Source organism: Falco cherrug, chromosome 9 (genome assembly GCF_023634085.1).
Source record: "Falco cherrug isolate bFalChe1 chromosome 9, bFalChe1.pri, whole genome shotgun sequence".
Taxonomy (NCBI): domain Eukaryota; kingdom Metazoa; phylum Chordata; class Aves; order Falconiformes; family Falconidae; genus Falco; species Falco cherrug.
Genome location: NC_073705.1, coordinates 45,765,564 through 45,786,283, shown reverse-complemented (window position 1 = coordinate 45,786,283; position 20,720 = coordinate 45,765,564). Strand labels below are relative to the sequence as shown.

At 36.2% G+C, this 20,720-nt stretch overlaps 1 protein-coding gene across 1 annotated transcript in view; it reads left to right on the top strand.

Annotated features, from left to right (window-relative positions):
• The window catches only part of NRG3 (neuregulin 3), a 428,576-nt gene that overhangs the window by 35,254 nt on the left and 372,602 nt on the right, over positions 1 to 20,720 (top strand). The gene's annotated exons all lie outside the window — the stretch shown is intronic.

The following is a 20,720-nucleotide window of genomic DNA, read 5'->3' as shown; positions in this document are numbered from 1 at the left end:
TCATTACAGGGCTAGTAGGGACAGGAATTCTCAGCAAGCATGGGCACAAATCAACATCTTTAAGATGTTGGGGAAAACGTTCTTTACAGTTTGTTTTTTTTTTAAACAGATATTGGCATGTATATTTATTTTGAGTCTGCTTTAGCAGTAATCTTATCTCCATGAGTGATTACAAGTGTAAAAATACACAGCTCGCTGAAGTAATTAATAGTGTGAAGTGGTTTGTAATTTAAAATAAGTATAATATTTGTTTTCAATTACTTTTTTAATACATCTCACATTTCAGCTGAGTTGTAATGCATCTAGGATATCAGTTCTTGAGCTCCAGGGGGAAAGCACTGTTTTCCCTGCCAATCAGTGTGTAATGGTCCTTCATTTTGACCTGGAACTAATATCTCTATGTGTGCGCGTGTAATTAAATGACAAGAAAAATATGTGTTTTCAAGTAGTATTTTATCTGTCAAAAGGAGCAAATTATTATTGTCCTTTCAATAGGTATTTGTTTTTCTGTACTTATCCCATTGGTCATCAAAAGAAAACCCTTGGTAAGGTACTTCTGTTTCTTAATAGTGCCGTGTGTTGTGTTGTCACACAGAGTTGTTCTAAATTCTGGAATGCTTTCTAAACTTGAGAGCATAAAACTGAAATGGGACGTTTCTTTCCTTCTAATGTTGACCCCCTTTGCAGTCGTTCAGAATTCAGTACGTACTAGAGTTTGGTCAAGTACCTCCATATACATCCAATACAATTCAGTTTTTATCTTGCAATGATCTTCGACTGAAATTTGGGTAGTGTGCCATCAGGGGGCTGGATTCAGCCAGCAGTAAAAACAGGGATCAAAGTCTACTCACATTATTATTTGAGCTGTACTTGTTGTTCCCTGACAGTGTTTTTATTTCAGCAATGGAGAAAGTGTGCCCTCTTAAGAAGAGAAAACTGTCTTCAGCCCCACATCCTCAGCCTACACTGGGGTCATCTACCTCCTGCTACATATACTTCTGTTTAAATCATTGGTTCAGGTTATAGTATTTTAAAAGAAAAATATGTGCCTAGATGAGGTATTTTTGTTTTGTCTGAAAGCCGTTTTCTTTTGTTCCCCAATACATAAATATTTTATAAACTTACAAGGTTGTTACTTGATTTTGTTAATAGACTTCTGTCGTGAGCCAGAAGTACGGTACGGAAGTCTCTGTGCAAAAAGCAATTTCTTCCATGTTCACCATTCGCCTTGCGTTATTTTTTTGTGTATATGAAACGTATCAGTGTGATTTCATCATTAATGCTGGTGCTTGCGTGTTGTTCCTTACTGAGGTATTTTTTATTGTTTCAAACAAAATTTTAAAAAATATTACAAAGATAATTTTAAAATGTTGTGTTCTTTAAGGTGTTGTGTAAATCAGGGGGAGCACTGAGATATCATTCGAAACCACTATTAAGATTTGTAAAGGAGTCTTCTCAGGAAAAGAAGATTCTAATTGTTTCCTAAGCATTTAAAATAAAAAGAAAAATTACTTAGTTTTGAAAATTATATTGACTCCAAGAAATCAGGCCATAAAAAAAGTTTCATATTGAAGTTAGTTGTGTTGTGCAAATCTGAAATGTCAAAAATGACTGGTTTTAAAGGTCTGAATACAGATGAAGGAAAACAAGCTTTTCTATGAAGTTTTATTTCTGTCTCCCAGTGGGTGAAATGTAGATAGGTGGATATCACTATAAACTAGTAGAGAGGAGTAAATACCAAATTAGGCACAAATCAGCATTCTCAGCAGAGAGCACTGGAGGAAAGAGACTAACCCTCCCTGCCCAGCAATTTCTATTTCTTTCTTTTTCCAGTTCAGAATGAAGAGATGTTGCGAAAACCTTATGTTGCTGCTTTCTGCTCAGTGGAGAGACTAGAGGGCTCTGTCTTTACTACTTTCCATGCAGCATGTTGCATGAGTGGTAGTACTGAGATAATAATTGCGTGACACACGGTGACTGTAGACTTCCTAAACTAGAGGTGTGATATGCATCTGTTTATCTGCTGAAAGCTTAGACAATTAACATATGGACTTATGCTGGGTGTATTTGTTATAGAATGAGAAGCTTTTCTGTTTAATTCACTTAAAAAGTTAAATAAGAACCTAAATGTTAATTTCACAAGACCTTGTTACCGATTCTAATTCAGGGAACCTTTAACAAAGGTCTCCCTCATTTTCTGACAGTGCAGAGGGTCCTGTTGGGCACAGTGGAGGGAATTGATGGAAGAGACAAGTTCTAGCTATTGTAACCAAATAGGAGTCAGCTATGATTTACCTGGGGAGCATCATTTCCCATGAAAGGAGTTAGCTGTTGGTCCTTATCTGGTGGACAGCAGGGTCATCCTGGCAACAGACCCATATTGGCAGGGGGCAGCATGAGTGACAGCACACTGAAACAGTTTGGAAATGAGGAGATGGACTGGTTCTTCTGCCGTATGAATAGCTGCTGGGCACCCTTGCCATATCAGTTAGTCAGTCCACAGCCTGGGAGCATCACCTTGCTTTCTCCTTGGTTCCTTGAGACAACCAATAGAAACTGCAAATTAAAAAATTCATCATGGCTGTGTACCAAGGAAGGGGCGTTAGTATTTCTGTGTCTACTTTATTAAGCAGAAGAATCTAAACTTTTGGGAGGCTTGCTAAACATATGGCTAAGTTCTCCCCTGAAGCTATTTAAACTCATAATATGGCTGCTCTTGGAAAAATTGCTACTGCTAGGGTGTGTGCTTATTGGTTTTTCAAGATGTGTAATAAGGTAAAGCTCTCCACTTTATTGGAGAGTTAAAATGAATCCATAAAGTTGAGTCTTATAAATATTCCCTATTTTGACTGGCTAGATATTTCACCTCTTTCCTGCAGGTTGTAAACAGGAGAGAATAGGAATTGCCAACAAATCAAATTACAGAACATTGAAAGTGTCAGAGTGGTAGTGTTCATTATGCTCGTTCACAGAATATATGAGTCATTAAAATTCTGATATTGCTTCGGAAAGACAGAGTTTGTAATGAGAATAAAAAAAAGCCATTACTTCCACTTCTCTTTCTGGCAATGATTGTTGGGAAAATTAAGGATAATACCAAAATTATTACCTGTTTCTCATGCAGTCTTAGGTTTTCAACCCTAAATGCCCTGCCTAGTTGAAGTGCTAGGTACAGCACACTCTGAGAAGGTGCAGTGAAAAAGTTCTAAACTTTCTGGAATTACAAGTAAAAGGCTTTCATATCCTGTTATGAACTTTCTCATAATTTCAGGTCTTTCAAGTTTCTTTTTTCTTGTGTTCAAGTGGTTCATCTTTTTAGGAAAAATATGTTTTGAAAAGGTTTGTAATGTTTTTAAATGTAGAATAGTGGTGGGTTTTAGGTTTGTTTTTTAAATTCGAGATTGTTTAAGCATGTGGTAGCGTTGTGCTGGACCTCTGTTTTGTTGCAAAGGTACATGCGCATACACACTCAACCTCTTTTTCCAAGAATCACAAAGTCAGATGAAATTAATCCAGCCCTTTTTTCATTACAAATCAGTACAGACCAACAGGACAAGTAATTAACAGCAGGATATTGTCTTAATGACCAATATGTTAGTGATGCTCATGTTCTCTTGTCAGTTATGAATGCAAGGCTGCTCCCCCCATTGTCTTTGCATATCACTGATCCCTTTGTGTGGTTCTTTCCAGGGCTGCCTGGAACAATGTAACTGCTCCTTTGCCTGGGTCTCTTGAGGAGGCAAGTTTGTACCAAAATAGATGAAATGACTGTTTCTGGCCTTGTCTGTGGATGTCACTGACAGAGCTGTTCCATACTTCACACACGTTACGCAACTTTGCAGCATCACCTGGTCTCTGTAAGAGGTGAATCAGACCCAGTGAATCTGTTCAACTTCTAAGTCTACAAGCACAGCTGGCAAAATGCTTCAGCAGTTTAAACACTTCTAAGTGGTCTGTTCACGGACACTTCCTTGGTCTGTCGCAGGTTTCTGAAATACCAGTGCAGCTCTCCATCTCCAGCTTTATCTCATAAATGGCAATAAGGTGCTTCACATCCTTTTTATGATCTTGTCTGTCTTAGTCTAAAATCCTGGAGTCACAGCTCTGGGAATATTTCCTGAGTCTTAATGGGGAAGAAATACCACAACAATAGCTATTTTTATGGTTTTTCTGGAGTGGTCTAGTAATTTTCAAGGACTGTCAGCATATTGAATGGTTGTGTTTCTGTTGTGCAGAAAAACCTCAACTTGGAACCACAACTTTTTCACCTTACTGCACATGCTCCCCTGTTGTATCAGGTTGTCTTGCCTGCAGTACACTAAATTTATTGTTTGAAAACATGCCTTGTAATTCTTTCAAGATGGTATTATGTTCAGAATACAGCTGTAGATTGTTACAAGAATGCTTAAGCTAAAACAGTAACATCACATAGCAGGTGATTTGAGGGCTAGGAGAGCCATTTATTTGCAAACACTAAAGGAAGGGTGGCCACTCTTAGGATCATAGAATTATTTAGGTTGGAAATGACCTTTAAGATCATAAAGTCCAACCATTAACCCAGCATTGCCAAGCCCACCACTAAACTGTATCTCTAAGTGCCACCTCTACACGCTTTTTAAACGCTTCCAGGGACAGTGACTCCACCACGTCCCCGGGCAGCCCGTTCCAGTGCCTGACCACCCTTTCGGTGAAGACATGTCCCCTCACACCCAATCTAACCCTCCCCTGGTGCCACCTGAGGCCGTTCCCTCCTGTCCTGTCCCTTGTTCCCTGGGAGCAGAGCCCGACCCCCCCTGCCTACAGCCCGTGTCAGGCAGCTGCAGGGAGCGATAAGGGCCCCCCCGAGCCCCCTCCTCTCCAGGCTGAACCCCCCCAGCCGCCCCCCATCCCACGGGTGCCCCAGCCCCTTCCCCAGCCCCTGCCCGGCTCTGGACACGCTCCAGCCCCTCTGCGTCCCTCTTCCGGCTCCAGGGCTGGGCACCTGGGTGAAACTGCTCTTGCTGTTAAAGACTGAGGCAAAGAAAGCATTAAGTACCTCGGACTTTTCCTTATCCTTTGTAGCAATGTTCCCTGCCACATCTGATAAAGGATACAGATTATCCTTGGCCCTTCTTTTGTTTCTAATGTATTTGTAAAAACATTTTTTTTGTTATCTTTTATGGCAGTGGCCAGCCTGAGTCCTTCATAAGTCCTGCCTCTTGTAGTGAACAAGTACTGGGTGGTGTAAAAGCCAGACAAGTGCTATTATTCCACACACCTCTCCAGATATAATCAGTGATACAGGTAGTGAAGTGCATACTAATTGCAGCTGCAACTTAGTCTGCAATTGATTTAAACTAAGTGTATAGAATAGAAACGAATTATGTTTAAAGAAAAATGCAGTGTAAGAGGTTTATCTTATTTAATGGTTTTCCAGTCATTGTAATTAGATATCCAATTGTAGTAAGATTTTGGTTTTTATTTCAGAATTACAGGAAATATTTATGTCCAGTTTTTTTATTTACACAACCAAAAATTTCAAATAGCCTATTATTCAAGGAAATCAAAGCATAAACATTAGAGATGATCTCTGGTCATTTTTAAAGTGAGAAGATAAAATTGACTGCTTACACTAAATTGTATTTGTAAATGGGATGAACACAGCTCTTAAAATGGAGTATATTCACTGGAGGCAAAGGCATGTTTATGTTGACTGATATGAAGTTTACTGACCTATCATAAAGGTTACATTTCAGTGATCTTTAGCAACTTTGGAAAAGGATGCATTATGGTGGTTTTTTGTTGGTTTTTTTTTAAACTCTAAACTATTCAGGAAATGAAATGAATACTATACGATTTTGTAAAAAAAATATACAGATTTGTTTTAAAAATGTGCCTGTGTAGATGAGTAGGAAGGGAAAAAAAAATGCAGTTTTGTCCAGCATGTCCCTAAATATTATAGGCTACAATCAGTTTAGGTCTGGTGCAGCTTTAAAGCAGTTAAATTGAATCACTGTAAAGCTTGCTGTTCATTGTGTCTTCGTGTAAGATTTCTGAAATTTTGTCAAAATCAGTATGCTGTGTAATGTGACCTTCAAGATCCAAGAACCCAGAAGAAATAGGAGTATTAAAGCAGCATAGGGCTAGCAGCACAGACACGAGATAATGATTTGCTTTTCTAATCACTGATCATGGTGACTGGTGGACCCGAAGGTGCATGAGCCAATGCTACTTTGGGAGAGAGCATTTAGAAGCCACCATATGTGAAAGTAGCTTTGTATTTTAATTAAATGTAGAATTATGATTTATTTCCATGACTGCAAGAGAAGGGAATTTGGATGCTATTCAACAGAGCTCTACATTTCAAGAAAAATACCATTTTCCTTCGGACCTTCATTATTTACTCAGTAGAAGATTTTTTTTTCTGTTTTTGTTGATGGTGTATTGTGACAAAGTACCTGTAAATATATAACTTTGAGAAGGTCAGTGTTAGACTTCATCAAATTTTGAAGAAGGGGGAAGAAGGAAAAGGGACTAAAGAGGAAACTGAAGTGTGCTGAATATGTGAAGAGTATAGTTTTAATGTGCCTCATTTTTTCTCATTGCTGTGTAAAATGTTTTATCTCATTTCCAAGTTTAGATGAATTATTACATTCCCACACCTAGGTCTCTTCCTTGACAACAGAGAAAGCTTAGCAGACTAGATTAGATGCAGATGTGTACACATTAGGTGTTGGTTAGAGGAATCTCATGCCCTTTTTCTCTTAGAAATCTTACTTCCAGCTCAGAAACAAGTCCTGTGTGGATAAGGCACACAAATAAACTAGTGGCAGGTAACTGGAAGGTGAGGGATGAGGCAGAGTGGTATTTTGCAACATTTGGAATGGTTTAGTTTGTTATTAATCTGTACTTTGCAATTGGAATGTATAAACGTCTTTAATCAGTTGTGCCAAGCAGTGGTCAGTTTATGAGCTGCTGGTGATTGACATGTCAGGCCTGAGGAATTGTGAATTCATGTTCTGAAATTTTCTGTCCTGGCAGTTTAAATGATTTTGGTTTTTTTCTTGTGGGGGGTGTGTGTGTGCGCACGCGTGTGTGTGCGTGTGTTTTTTGTGTGTGTGTGGTTTTTTTGGTGGTTGTGGTTTTTTTTTTTAGTTTGTTTGCTAAAGTTATAACAAAAATAGTTGCAAGCTCCTTAGAAAATGTATCTATTATTTCAGAAGGTTATGGAACATCCATCAGCTGTTTTACTTAGGAATTTCAATGTATTATAATGGAAATTATCCAGATAGTTTTGTAAATATTGAGTATAAGATTGAGTTAATTCTGGATATAAATATCATTCCAGTTAGTAGTTGAATTTGGCTTTCACTGTCTGAGAGCATCACACATTTTGTCATAAATAATAGTCCAGAGTAGATGAGAAGCAGAAATGAAATTTAAAATGTAAGAGGTAAAACATGAAATAAAATATTGGTCCTCTATCTGTAGTATTTTGGTCTGCTTGCTTTCTCTTAATAGAGTGTTAATGCTGCAAATTTTGCTGGATTGTGTGTAATAGTTCCAGGATATGTTTTTTTAACCTGATAAGGGCCTGTCTTTTTCAATTCTTGAGTTGTGGTAGCATAGGTAAAATGTCCGTGATTTATCCTGTGTCCTTAGGCTTCTGATGAAACATTTCTTCAGCACACCTTTGATATTTATTGTTTTGTTAACTCTTTCATGTATGTGCTAGGCAGCTGGTTATTAAATTAAAGAAGGCTTCTGTTTCCTCTTTACAAATGATAATACTGTAAGAAGGAATGCTGTGATTTGAGCCTTTCTAATTTTCTAAGGTATCTCAGGCCTTCTGGGATGATGTATCCTTGGCTGGAGTCTTTCCATGTAAAAATATCCCATTTCAGACTTAATTTCAGAGATGAGACAGATAATAATCCGTTTGATTATTCTCCCTTTGTCATCATAGATTCCCTGGGTTAATATGTCTGCCCACCTTCTCTGACCCTGGCTGTTAGAGCTTATGGCTTTCATTCCAGATTCCAAAATGTTATTTTTTTTGACCTTTTTTGTTTTGCCTTGTTGCTTTCAAGCAAAAGGGGAAATGTTTTAGATTACTAAGAGCTATGTTTCTTCTTCTGTTTGTAACTTTAAAGGAGACTTTCAGTTTACAAATTTACAGAAGTCCTTTATGCTTTTGAAATGTACACCGATAGTTAGAGGTTGCTGTTGCTTTTCATAAGATGAGTGGTCAGCTGAAGTCAAAGAGAAGGAGCAAGGTGCAACTCTGGCTTGTTTTCTCTCACATTATGTCCTTTCATTACATCTCTATAAACTCATAATGTATGCAAAAGGAAGCTAGAATACACTTCATAAATTTACAGAAAACCAATATTCATAGCATTTTAATGCTGAATTTTTATTCTATCACTTCTAATTTCCTGTGAGAATCATACAAAACCTGTATTTCAGATAGGTTGGCTGTTGACGTTCATGAAGTTACTTCTTTTCTTGAAAGACAAGTTTGGGTGTAATGGCTGACATATGATAAACATGTAACTCATCCTTTCTTAGAGAAAACCCTTGTGATGCTGCTACAGTCAGTGCTGGCTTGAATTACCAGGTGCAAAGGTGTAAATTGTGCCAGTTCAAGCTGCCCATGGCAGCCGATGACTCTTTTTGATGCAAATTTGAGGGAGCATGATTTAGGTCAGTGCTCTCTTCCTTTATGTCAGTTTTTTAAATTATTTTTGAGTTCATAATTTCTCTTAAATATGCTCCAGTAGAAAGTTGTCTGGTTACCTTTTTTTCAGCTAAGGTAAAGATCTAAATAAATCTCACCGACACCAAGGATTTTTTGCATCAAGAACTTTGTTTATTGGTGAGTTGCTCTTTGTACATGTAATTTTTAATGGATAGTGTGAGGCTTTTTCCTCATCATTGACACAAGAAAACAAGTCATGCTACTCTTAAAAGCATGGCTAAACAGCAATGATCGCTGTGCTGGTGAACTTGATGGCTCACTCTGTAAGAGGTGTGTGTGTGTCTGTTTCTGTTTGTACGAGTGATTAAGGAAAAAGGAAGATCCTTGAGTTAAAATTGAAAAGCACTTTATTTAGCAAATCGTCACACTCTTCTCTGGTAAAAAGCAGATACTTTATAGGTTGCAGAAAATATTCTTTGTACTGAAAGTGGTTTTCAGATATGAGTTCTAAGGGCATAAAGCAGCAATTGCCTTTTAAAAACCAGTCTTTAGTAATCTGCCTGCCTCTCATCATGTATTCAGAGATGTCTCCTCTGCTTATGTACGAAGAGAAAAAGACCAAAGGAATTAATTCTAGCACTAATATAGTCCTCAAAGAGTCGCATAGTCTGTAAAAGCACATGAAAAATCTAATCCACAACCAGAGAAAAAAAATTCCCTGGCCTATACTCTCAAACAGAGTGTTTGTATTAGAAGTTGAGTATACGTGTATTTTCTGTTTCTTTGCTCATTCTTGATCTAGTATATCTGTCGTTATTATTATTATTGTCTGTAAAATGCTAATTTATGCCTTTCATTTTTCTTCATTCTCTGCATTTTGTCACCGTGTACTTCCTTTTAGATGAATGTTTAAGTGCAAGATGCAGAGTGAGATCTGAAGACTGAATTTCTGTTCATGTACTTACATAGTTTTCTGGAGAGTATTCTGCCTTCTTTCCAGTTTCTGTCCCATGTGATGGTGGCAGAACCTAACCCTTGAAAGCTAATTAACAGCTCTATGCTATTTATTACTTGAAGCTTTTTGTGCTTTTACAATGCAAGTATGTGACTGCTTTATTTTGGGTTCTTGTTACATAACTTAAAAAAAAAACAACCCAGAAGTCTTTATTGTATTTTTACAATAGAAGGGAGTAGAAACAGCCACATGGAAATACATTTAGGTGTTATTGTACAGCAACCCTTAATGCAATGAAAGCAGTTTTGCTGAGTTTATTCTCATTTAACATCTGATTTATTTTCTGCTCAGGGAAAGACTTGTATTCAAAACTGCCATGTTAGTTGAAAGCTGGAGATGGAAGAACACAGACTACTTAGAGATGGTGCAACGCCACATGACAGGTGACTTTATTTTTAGAGTAGGCTAGTGCAATCTAATCCTGGGATGTTGCCTGGAAAGATGCTTTGCTTGAAGCAGCTACTATGTAGGTTACCTTCCTACATTATTAATAATGTAACAGGAATGAAAGTCTAACAAGTTTAATATTTAAAAAACCTCTCTCTGATGGTACCTTAGTGTACCCCAAAGAAAGAATATTTGGTCTGTTGTTGATTTTCATACATGGATGTAGTTTCATGCTTTGCTCCCACCCAAGCGGAAGAGCATACGTACTGTCTGCCTTACATCAGCAGTTCTAAGGGTGTGGAATGATGTGAAGCACTCACAAGGACTGAGCTTTTACTAAAACACTTGAATATTAAACTTCCCACTGAAAATCTTTGCTATGGCAAGGAGATCAGTCACCAGTATTTGTCTCATGTATCTGCTACTTCTAGCAGATACTTAATTTCAACACAATTTACTGCAGTGTTTCTGAAATAAACAACTTGATGATCAGTAGTTTCTCAACTATTCAATACGTATTGTAATTTTCAGCCATTTTATTTTCCCTTGTATTTTTTCATAATACATGGAGCGTGAGGAGTAATTTCAAAAAGCATCTGAGGAGGTAGTGTTACTGACCTTGACAAACCATTAAGCATATTAAGTACACTTACTGAGGATTATAACTTTAGGCCAGAAGTGTTAGGTTTTGTAAAAGAAAGTAAGCTCTAGTGTATGATAATACTATAGAAATATGTTTTTGAGAACTGATTGGAAAATGGAAATTTCTGTTGAAATCAGAGTACATTACTCTGAAATGTAATATTTTTTTCAGAATTTCACTCAAAGGAAATGGTCCACTTATGCTGTTAAAATGGAACGCTTGGCTATGTTATGTGTGTTCTTAAGCAGTATAACTTTATAGATTAAATTTTATAGATCACACCATTTTTTTAAAAAGTACAAGAAAGAACTGAAATAACTTTCTCTTTGGTTGAAGTGGTGTTTTCATTGATATTTAAACATGACGCTGGAGAGCCAGTAAAGTATGTATAAATTCGTCCAAATCTCATAGGTTTTCAGATTTTCTCGTAAAGGTATTTGTGCTACCAAAATTCAATTCACAAAAATGTAATACAGTTCTTTAGCTTATTTATCTGTTACTGGGCTGTATCAAAACTGAAACATTACCTAAATGTATGCATTTAAGATGGAATCTCTTTCTAGCTATATAAGCCAATACACAAAAGGGTCTAGGAAGATAAATTTCCTCTATTTCACAGAAAGTGTTCTAAAGATATACATTAATCAATAAAGAAAGTTTGAATTGTTTCTGCACAAGATTGTTAAACTATACCTTTTTTGTTAAAAAAGCCATTTTTATTTTTAGGGTTTTTTTTGTTGTTGGGCAGTTTTCTGTATGTGACACAAATGCATACAATTCCATAGCTGAAAATGCCTTCAGCCCGTATGAGAACAAACAAGGCAAACTCACATGGAGCCTCTGTGAGGAGTCACCAGACCTGGTAGCATTGCATTTGTGGAGTGGAGTGAGGTGCAGGGAGGAGGGAAGCGGTGCTGGAGCTCATCAGTTGTTGAGCTGGAGATCATCTGCTGGAAAAGTTGTGTCCCAGTGAGTTGGAAGCCACTGTATTACTCTCTTAGATCACTACGTTTTCACAGACATGACATATATGATGCTCTGCATTATATAGAAAAATGTGTTGAGGATTTTTTTTTTTTTTGTGTGTGTCCAGATTTTATGCTTTTGGAATACTGAAGAACTGCTGAAATACTATGTGCTTTTTTGAATGGCTTTTAAGTTTACTTACTTACAGTGTTAGGAATCATTGTTGCTAAGTCTCCATCAGATACATTTCCAGAAAAATGTCTGTTCATTGACTATGTATAAATCTAAAGGCTTGCAGGCTTTCCTACTTCTTTCCCTTGCTCCCCTTTGTGTAAATTTGAGCTTAAATGTTTAGCATCTTAGATGACATCTCTTCTTTTTTTTTTTTCTTTTTTTTTTTCCCTCCCTCTTCTGTTTTTACTCTTGTGTCCTTCATTGATACCGTCTTGCTGCATGGTTTTCAAAAGAAACTTCTCCTTGTTGCATTGGTTCTATGTGCCAGGAAAGACCTGTCTGAATGAAGAATAATTAAAATGGCATAGTAAGTTAGTCTGGGCTGCATAAATTTGCGTTCATTTTCTAAACCACTTTAAGTGACAGTAAGTGTTTCACTTACATTTTGAGGCTCTGATGAGTCACCTTTTATGTAGGCATTTTGATGGCACTGTTGATGCCTCAGTATGACAGTCTTAACATAGCCGTAATTATGCTGAAACTATTCAATAAGTAAAATCATTGTATTAATCTGTATGTTTTCTTTCTAGGCTCCCACAGAAACATTTAACTCAGTTCTTACTCATATTCACCTTTTTCTTTCTTTCTTACTTAGGCTTCTCCAGGGAGAGGGGAGTGGAAGTTTCAGATGTAGTCATTCAGAAAACCTGATTCATACTCAGTAGCTGCTCTTGGCTTCATGCTTCTCTTTTGCCATACAAGAATTTCAGTAATTCAGATGCAGTAACCATTGTCTCTCTATCAAACTCATATCTGTACCTGTCCGTCAGTGATAGCAGATCAGTTGCAACAGTGATTTCAGTAATAAATTCTCCTATTTGACCTGTATGATGGAACAATAATACTGCCTTCCTTATGCTCTGTTTAATCTATGCACAATGCTGCTACATGTAGTTAGGATACAGCTTAAACACATGGCTTTGAACCTTATGTACAAATACCTTAATATTTTGATAACATTTCATAATCTGGATTTCATAATTAATCATTTAATAATTTGGAAAGGTAAAATACTTACATAAAATTGAGAAGAATTGATTGCCTTTTCCATGATTCAAGAAAGCATGAATGACTTTAGTAGAAATGCCTTTAGTTATCATGCATGTACCTTGATTAAGTAATAGGGTCATGAATTATTTCAATAGTTATTTTGCAATCTTCTGAATTCCTTCCAAGCCTGATTGCTAGGAGAATTATTTAATCTTAAGTATACCAGGAAAATATTTTTTTTTAATAGTAGAAAATATATAAAAGGAGACTAAAGATCTCAAAGTTAGACTGCCAACTTTAAAGGGAGGTAGTGTAGGTTTTAATTCTCTGCAATATCTGTCATGCAAAGAACATTGCTTGAAATCCAGTACAGTAGACTACAAGTAGTACTTTTATAGATATGAATCAAATGGGGTACATTTGATTGCCAAATGGGGCTTTAACAAAGCAGAATGTCTCCCATGTCCTTTGAATTCCTGTGGAGTGCAGCTCTGTTGTGCAACACATTCATTTTGCTGACTCCAGTTGAATTAGTAATACCGTGCATTTCTCATATAGTTGGAATGTTTTCGTATCTAAACCCAACCAATACAATGAATCTAACAAAGCAATTTGTGAATTTATATATGCAGTGAGCATGGATACTGCATTTATTTTTTCTAATGTCATGGATAAAATAATCCAGTAATTCACTAAAGAATCATGGTCCCCATATAGTTTATAAGATAGGTTGGTGTTTTTGGGGTTTTTTTTAAGTTGATCCTGTGGGGCATGCTTCTTGATAATAAATTAGTATTTATTAACCCCAATACATGTATTCGCCTTTATACCGTAGTACCATCATACCTGTTGCAAGCAACAAAAACATAAGTGTTTTTTGTTACTTTTTTCTTATGAAGTCATCTCTACTTTTCAAAATTAAATAATAAAAATACCTCTAATAAAAACACTGAAATTCCACCGCTTTCTTTTGAGGAGTGAAACCCATCACAGATAGTGAGAACTGAAAGAAAATGCTTCTCTCTCCCATTCGAGCTGTGATGCTTAACAATTGTCTAGCTGAAGTGATGAAATGTTGGATCTTTTTCTACTGGCAAGGGCCTTTTATCATTTTAAACCTGGTGTGAACTCCTATAACTCTTCCTGTGTGCTTACAGGAAATTCCTAATGTAACTATTTCAAAGTACTTGAACAAAAATAAAGGAGATTTTCGTACAGAGATGTATTAGAGTAGGATCTCTCTGGTCTCTGATACACATGTAAGTTTACAAAAGGGACTTTGAATATTGTTGCTTGTGTTGGTACCATGGCTATAAATGACTGAGAATCATTTCCTGAGGTCTTCCCATATCCTTTATAGCAATAAATAAATGTATAAACAAATAAATATTATTAATTCTTAAGTTTTAGATGTGTACATACATGGCTGTCACTAGAACATACACTTTAGCCACAGTTTTCTATTGAGAACTCTCCCTATATACTGAGATAATTTTAATCCATTTGGACATAGGTACTTTATATTTACATTTCAGCTTAAGTAGTTATGTACAATGACCCTTCTTTATGTATCAATGCTTAATATGTTTCTTACTTTTCTTGTTAGAGTTCTTGGATGTGAGATTGACTTGCATTGTCTCAAAACTTAACAATGTCTCATTTGTATAAGTCTCAGATTGGGAAGAGCTTTGCCACTGCTATTCATGCTGCACTTAATCACATTTTCTCACTGGTTTCAGAAGTGGTAATTCTGGATTCTTCTGTTTTCCTAATCACAGGTTTGATATAATTTACAAATAATTGTCTGAGTTACATATTTATTAATAAGTATTAAATAGTTTTAAAAATCAGATTACAAAATCTCTTTGGAATAATTATTAAAATGGAAACACAAAGTATGTTGAATGCAGCAAAGTTCCACATCACACCAGCATTCATGGCTGGTCATGTCCTGTGAATAAACTGAAAGCACCTATGTTGTTATTGAATAAAATACAGTTTGATCTTCATAAAAATAAACTAGGTAATAATAGTGTATTGATTTGTTTCAGAATATAGAACTTAAAGAGAAAATTAGTTCAAATAATAAGGCTTGACTCAAAAGTATTGGTTAAAAAAAATGTTAGTGGGATTTTTATTGTATCTTTCTAAATCCCTAACCTTGCAGTCAATTAATGTGTTTATAAGGTTTTGTTCAGAGTAAATACATTGGGCAAAGTCCTGGGTGTCCTGAAATCAATGTTAGTTCCATTCATTTCATTAGTGCTTATTGACTTAAGTAGATTTATTCTTCTGCTCAAGGTAGACATAACATGTATTTTTCTTGCTGAATAAACATTAATTTCGAAGGTTTTCCTTTTACGAGCCTTAGTTCATGCAGAGCCTCTTCATTTATCTGCATGAAAAAGTTCAAATATGAGGATCTTAATGTGTGCATGTTAGGTTATAAAGATGATTTTAGTCCTACTGCATTTCAGGCATCATTGAAGTCTATGGGAGCTTGGAGGTGTTTAGTGCTTTTCAGAAGTTTTCAATATGGAATCTAATTCTAAAATGACTGAATAAATTAGCTATTTTCCCCCTGTACAATATGGCTTTTAAAGACTGAATGAGCTATACGATGTGCAAATGTGCAGTGAACATGGTTTAGTCCTAAAATAGAAATTATACTAAACTGCTACCATACATTTTTCTAAATTGAGAACATAATTACTTTGTGAATTACAGAAGAAGTCTTGAGCATGGCTTGAGGGAGTCCACTGTTGATGCTGCAAAGCAATTATACTTTCAAAGGGTTAAATAGATGATATTATGAAACCAGAAATCAGTTCTTGCTTGTGCTTTTTCCCATCTTCAACATTACAGCCTAGTCCTATGCATTTATACTTTCACTGCTGTGTCTAGTGTTTGTCCTGCTAACATTCGTTGTCACAACACAGTGTAGCTATATGACCATAGGAAGTTTTTAAAGGAAATTACGGTGCAATTCAGTCCACACCCCCCTTTTGTTTACTCATTTAAGGATGAATCACTCAAGCTGTCCTTCAATCTGTGTAGAAAAACAAGCAAACACCATTGCAAAGCAATGTTTTTAAATCTGTGTCAGTTACTTTCTCCTAGATCAGTCTGCACTTTCCTCCAGCCAGCACTTAAAAGAGCTATTACTTGATAATCAGCATTAACTCTGTCAAATAGAATGCAGACGTTATGACTGCATCTTGACCTGAAATACTAAGTATGCCTAAAACTTCGCCCCTCCTCGCCTGCCAGGTGGCTCCTTATAGTGCATCTTGCATTCAGCTGTGTGGGATTCCTAGCAGCGGTTCAGGTACACCCCTTCCCAATGAGGATGCAATTACCCGTAAACTGGTTGGTCTGATAGAATGCTTAGAGTATCTCATGTGCTAGCCAAAACATTGTGGTAGTCCCCATTTTTTCCTTCGGTTTAGTTAGAGTAAATTTTTTTGGTTTCTGCTTTGCTGTCTTAATGTGAAATTGCAAATTAACATTTCTAGGCCTAGGATTATACCCAAACTTTTATTCTCACACCAAATATCAAGGAATTATTAGTTATAGACATTGTATGGTAGAAAAAAAAGTCTAGATACTAAGTTTTGAATGAAAAGATCTCAATAGGGCACAAAAAAATCAGTGCCCTTTTATTTTTTTCATTTGGTTTTAGCACATTAAATTAGAGTATATGCAGAAAGTTGTGGCATAGAAGTAATTGTGACAGAATGGAGTTGATGTAGAGTGTGTTGCATATGTTCTTCCTTTGTAGCTAAAGGGAATATGTTTATTTATAACTTCTTGTTGTCTGGAATATTCCTGTGAGACTGTATGTTCTCAGAGTTAACTCTCTGTGATCCTGCTGTAATACTAGTTTCCAAATACCATTTTAATCCCCCCATTGGGCTAAACAAAAGGAAATAAAAATACTTCCTTTATCTTTTTTTGAGGTGCAGATTTCAGCACGCTAATCCATTTGTTCAGGCTTTCAGAACACAAAAAGCTGCAGTGATTTTGCTGAATCCAATTAAGGCATACATTCTGTGATTAGAGATATCACAACAAATTATGAGAAACGAGAGGGTTTGTTTCATATTGGGTACCTTTAACTCTTTAGCACTTAGTGCTTCAAACTTTTAGCAGTGTAGATCTTGAAGTTCCATTTTGCAATCTGAGGAAGACAAAATATATTTTTTGAAAAATTAATGGTCTGATATTTGAGGTCCTTGCATTCTGGCCATCTGTCTTGATAAAACAGTAGGATTTAATGATGCTACTAACATGTAAAGCTATCTTGCCTCTATTTCCTTGAGTATCCTCATATATGAGGAAGACAAGTTTATATTGCTTCAATATGAAAGATAAAATGAAGCTGTATCATACACACAGATAAGATAAAATACAATCTGTAACTTGAAAATACATAAAAGTTGTCATATTACACTGGAAATATGAATATTAAAAATTGTAAATGAGATAAGGTTAGCTTGGCAATTTCTACCTGTATTAAAATAAGAAACTCAGAGTTAATTTATATGCTCTTAGAAACCAGTAATAAGCAGTAAGGAGAAGTGGAAATTGCAGTGCAAAAAGAATTATTTTTATCTTTGTTCATGAGTTGCAAGTAGACTTTGCAGATCTTTTACTCCAGCTTTTCTCTATCACATATTTTCATGAACTTAGAAATGTGTAATGATGAGTCCACAAATACATCACAAATTGTCACGTTGGTGGGACAATGGGTGCAGTGTTTTTAGGTTAAATCAGAGTACTTAAATTGTTTTTACCTAAAATCACCATTACTGTGTTTGCTGCTATATATTTTATAGTTATGTTAATGCTTGAGCTGTAATTGAATTTAGCCTAGTAATTGGCATAAAAGAATAAATAAAACTGCTTAACAGAACTAACTTTTCATTATACCTATATAAGCATATATATTCATATATGTAATACAAAATAAATGTCTAAATGTTTCTAACAATTTAACAGTCTGCATATATAGGTATATATAAATGCAAGTATATGTATTTATACTATATATATGTATGCTTTTATATATACTCTATTTATGTATGTATGTATATTTATACACATTTCAGCAGAAGTTAGAGATTTCTTTTATTCCAATAAGTATTTTTTAGCTCTCTTCTAATCAGGTCTTTAAATCCTGTCTCCTGTATCAGGCTTTATATTCACGTTATCTTTAGCCAGGAGTAGTGTGTCCAAATAAAATCAGGAAATAACTAGTGGATCTAAGTTATCCTGTATGCAATGTTCACTCTTACCTTAAGTAATAAACTTTTATCATTTCTGCTGTGTTCCTTTGAAGTTCGTGCTTGCAGAAGCTTTCTTTGCGTCTGTAATCCATGCCACAGTATGTCATGTATTCATTCACCAGAAAATTCAGCAATAATTCTTCCATATGTGCATTTATTCTCTGTTAGAGACCCTGTGTAAATACTCCTTGAGCTAGAACAGTGAGAGTGTAAGCCTCCTGCCTAACTTGGTTTCAGTCTCTAATTACTCCAGCCTGTTAACACTGTGGTTTTCTCTCCAAATTCTGTCACATCGTTCTCATTGACTGGTGGTAAAGCTAGTCACTTAGAACAAGGGCTGCAGCCTCTGAAAGTCACCAAATCATGGATTTGCTTTTGTACAAAGTGTTTTTCTTAAATGTCGTTTCAAGTATCTAGATTATAAACCAAAAATTTCTCAGAAATGCTTTAAAACTGTACCTGTTCAGTTCATGAAACTTTGTGTCCTAATGAAAGCACCTGAAATCTGAGAATCTCCCTTGTAATATTATAAATACTTCCTTGCTTCAAGGTAATATATTTCTGTTTTGTTTGGCTAGGACAGTGAAGTGTAACAATGCTTTACCTTCACACAGGTGAAGACTTTTTTCCAAGAATTGTATCCAGTAGGTGCCTATCTGACTTCATGAAACTTTCTGAAATTTTCTAGCCATTGTGAGGCTAAACTCTGCCAATAAACATGTAGCTCAACAGACCTGGTTTTGAAATTAAAGTAAAAAATACACAGTCATTCTTGCACCTTTTCCCTGTGATTTTCTGTACGAGGAACCTTGGCTTACAAAGTTTACAGGATGTGTACTTATATGAACTTTGTCCTTTCATGTGTTGTGGTATTTCTTGCAAGCAGCGTGGATGGTTTATCATGCAATAGTTTTCACATTTTCTGTGGCAGTGTTATTTGACTAATGTATACAGATAGGATTTTCCACTTCAGCAGGGTAATGTCTCAAGGGAATGACATAAATGTAAACTGAAATTACAGAGAAAGAGGGGAGACTGAGCTCTTCTAAATGTTGCTGGTAAATGTGCGGTTAGATATGGCCTGATTGCTGGCCATATGTTTGAACAGCTCTGGAAGTGAGATCACCGCAAGGCAATCAGGGAGGATTTAGATGGATGATTTCCACAGCTTTATTTGAGGAGGCAGAGATGAGTGAGAGATCTGACCATGCATTTTTCAAACAGTGGCACTGGTTCTGGGCACTGTAAATTAAAGGGACACTGCAGCGTGGGAGTATGAGGATTATAGTCTGCCTGCAATTATCATGTGCAGATGATGAAAGAGTAGGGTGGTAAAATCACTATTGTTATTTGAGTTTGTACACATTGTACTGCATCCAACATCAGTTCTCTGCCGTCGAATAAAAGATCTTGTCTAAGTTGCGTTGGCTTCCTGTTCAGTAAGGACGACTACAAATCCTCACACTTGTCCAGCCTCTAGGCAGTCAGGGTAATCAGAGATTTGCAAGCTTTTGGAACAAATAAATCCCCTGTATTTATACAGACAGATAGAAATCTCTATGCATAGAGCTAGCAATTTGTTTGTGTAAATAACTGCTTTTGCCTGGTGTGAATAACTAAGAGGTGTCTGACAGGTCTGTAAGATTTCGGTGCATGCAGGGAGGGATGCCTTCAGTGCAGCTGAACTGCAAACGATTAACAGCTAGGACAAATAGTCAAATAAGGAAAAGTTTCTGTGTGGAAGTGTTGAAAGTAAAAAGCCTTATCCTGAAATTGGTTAGGCATACAATTTTCTTTTTAAAGTAATGGTTGAAATCGTGCAAGAATTGTTATGCTAGTTTATTATTACTTCATTTCTCAATATAGAGAGTTTAAGACAAATTTCGAAGGAATGACAGAACTGTCTACGTTAGCAGCAATACAGGCTTGAAAGTTTTCCTCAAAGTAGAGGTCAGGTCAGAGAGAGAATGGAGCTGACTCTTCCATCTGCTTTGTAGGAGACAGCAACTACTAGTCTTCGTGAAAAATGGCTCTCATCGCGAGCCGCATGTATTGTGATACTGGCTGAAGTCTGTTTCTGCAGACCTAAGAAAGTAGGAATGTTACTATGATCTTGAGTGTTAATAGTGATGTGAGCAAAACTGATAGATGATTTTTTTTTTTAAGAGCTATGTGAACACAAGGGATTTCAACTGCAAGTATGTGCACAAGGTATTTTTTCCAGAGGCAGCATAATGATTTGATAAATTCATTGTGATTTTCAGGCTATTCTTATATTCTGTAATTCACTTTAAACTGTAACTGTTAGCTTTAGGGAGGAAGTTTTGCACTGTGCAAAGCATAGATGGTTATAAATGAATTTTCTTTTCCAGATCGTATGTTAGAAATTTTCTTCTTTGCAGTCCCTTTGGGTGCTGATATCAATGACGTTGTCTGTAGCAACTTGATGCATTTTTTTCACAAAACACTGGCTATACCTGTGGCCTGCTTGCGTTTAATAAATGTGTATTTTTTTAT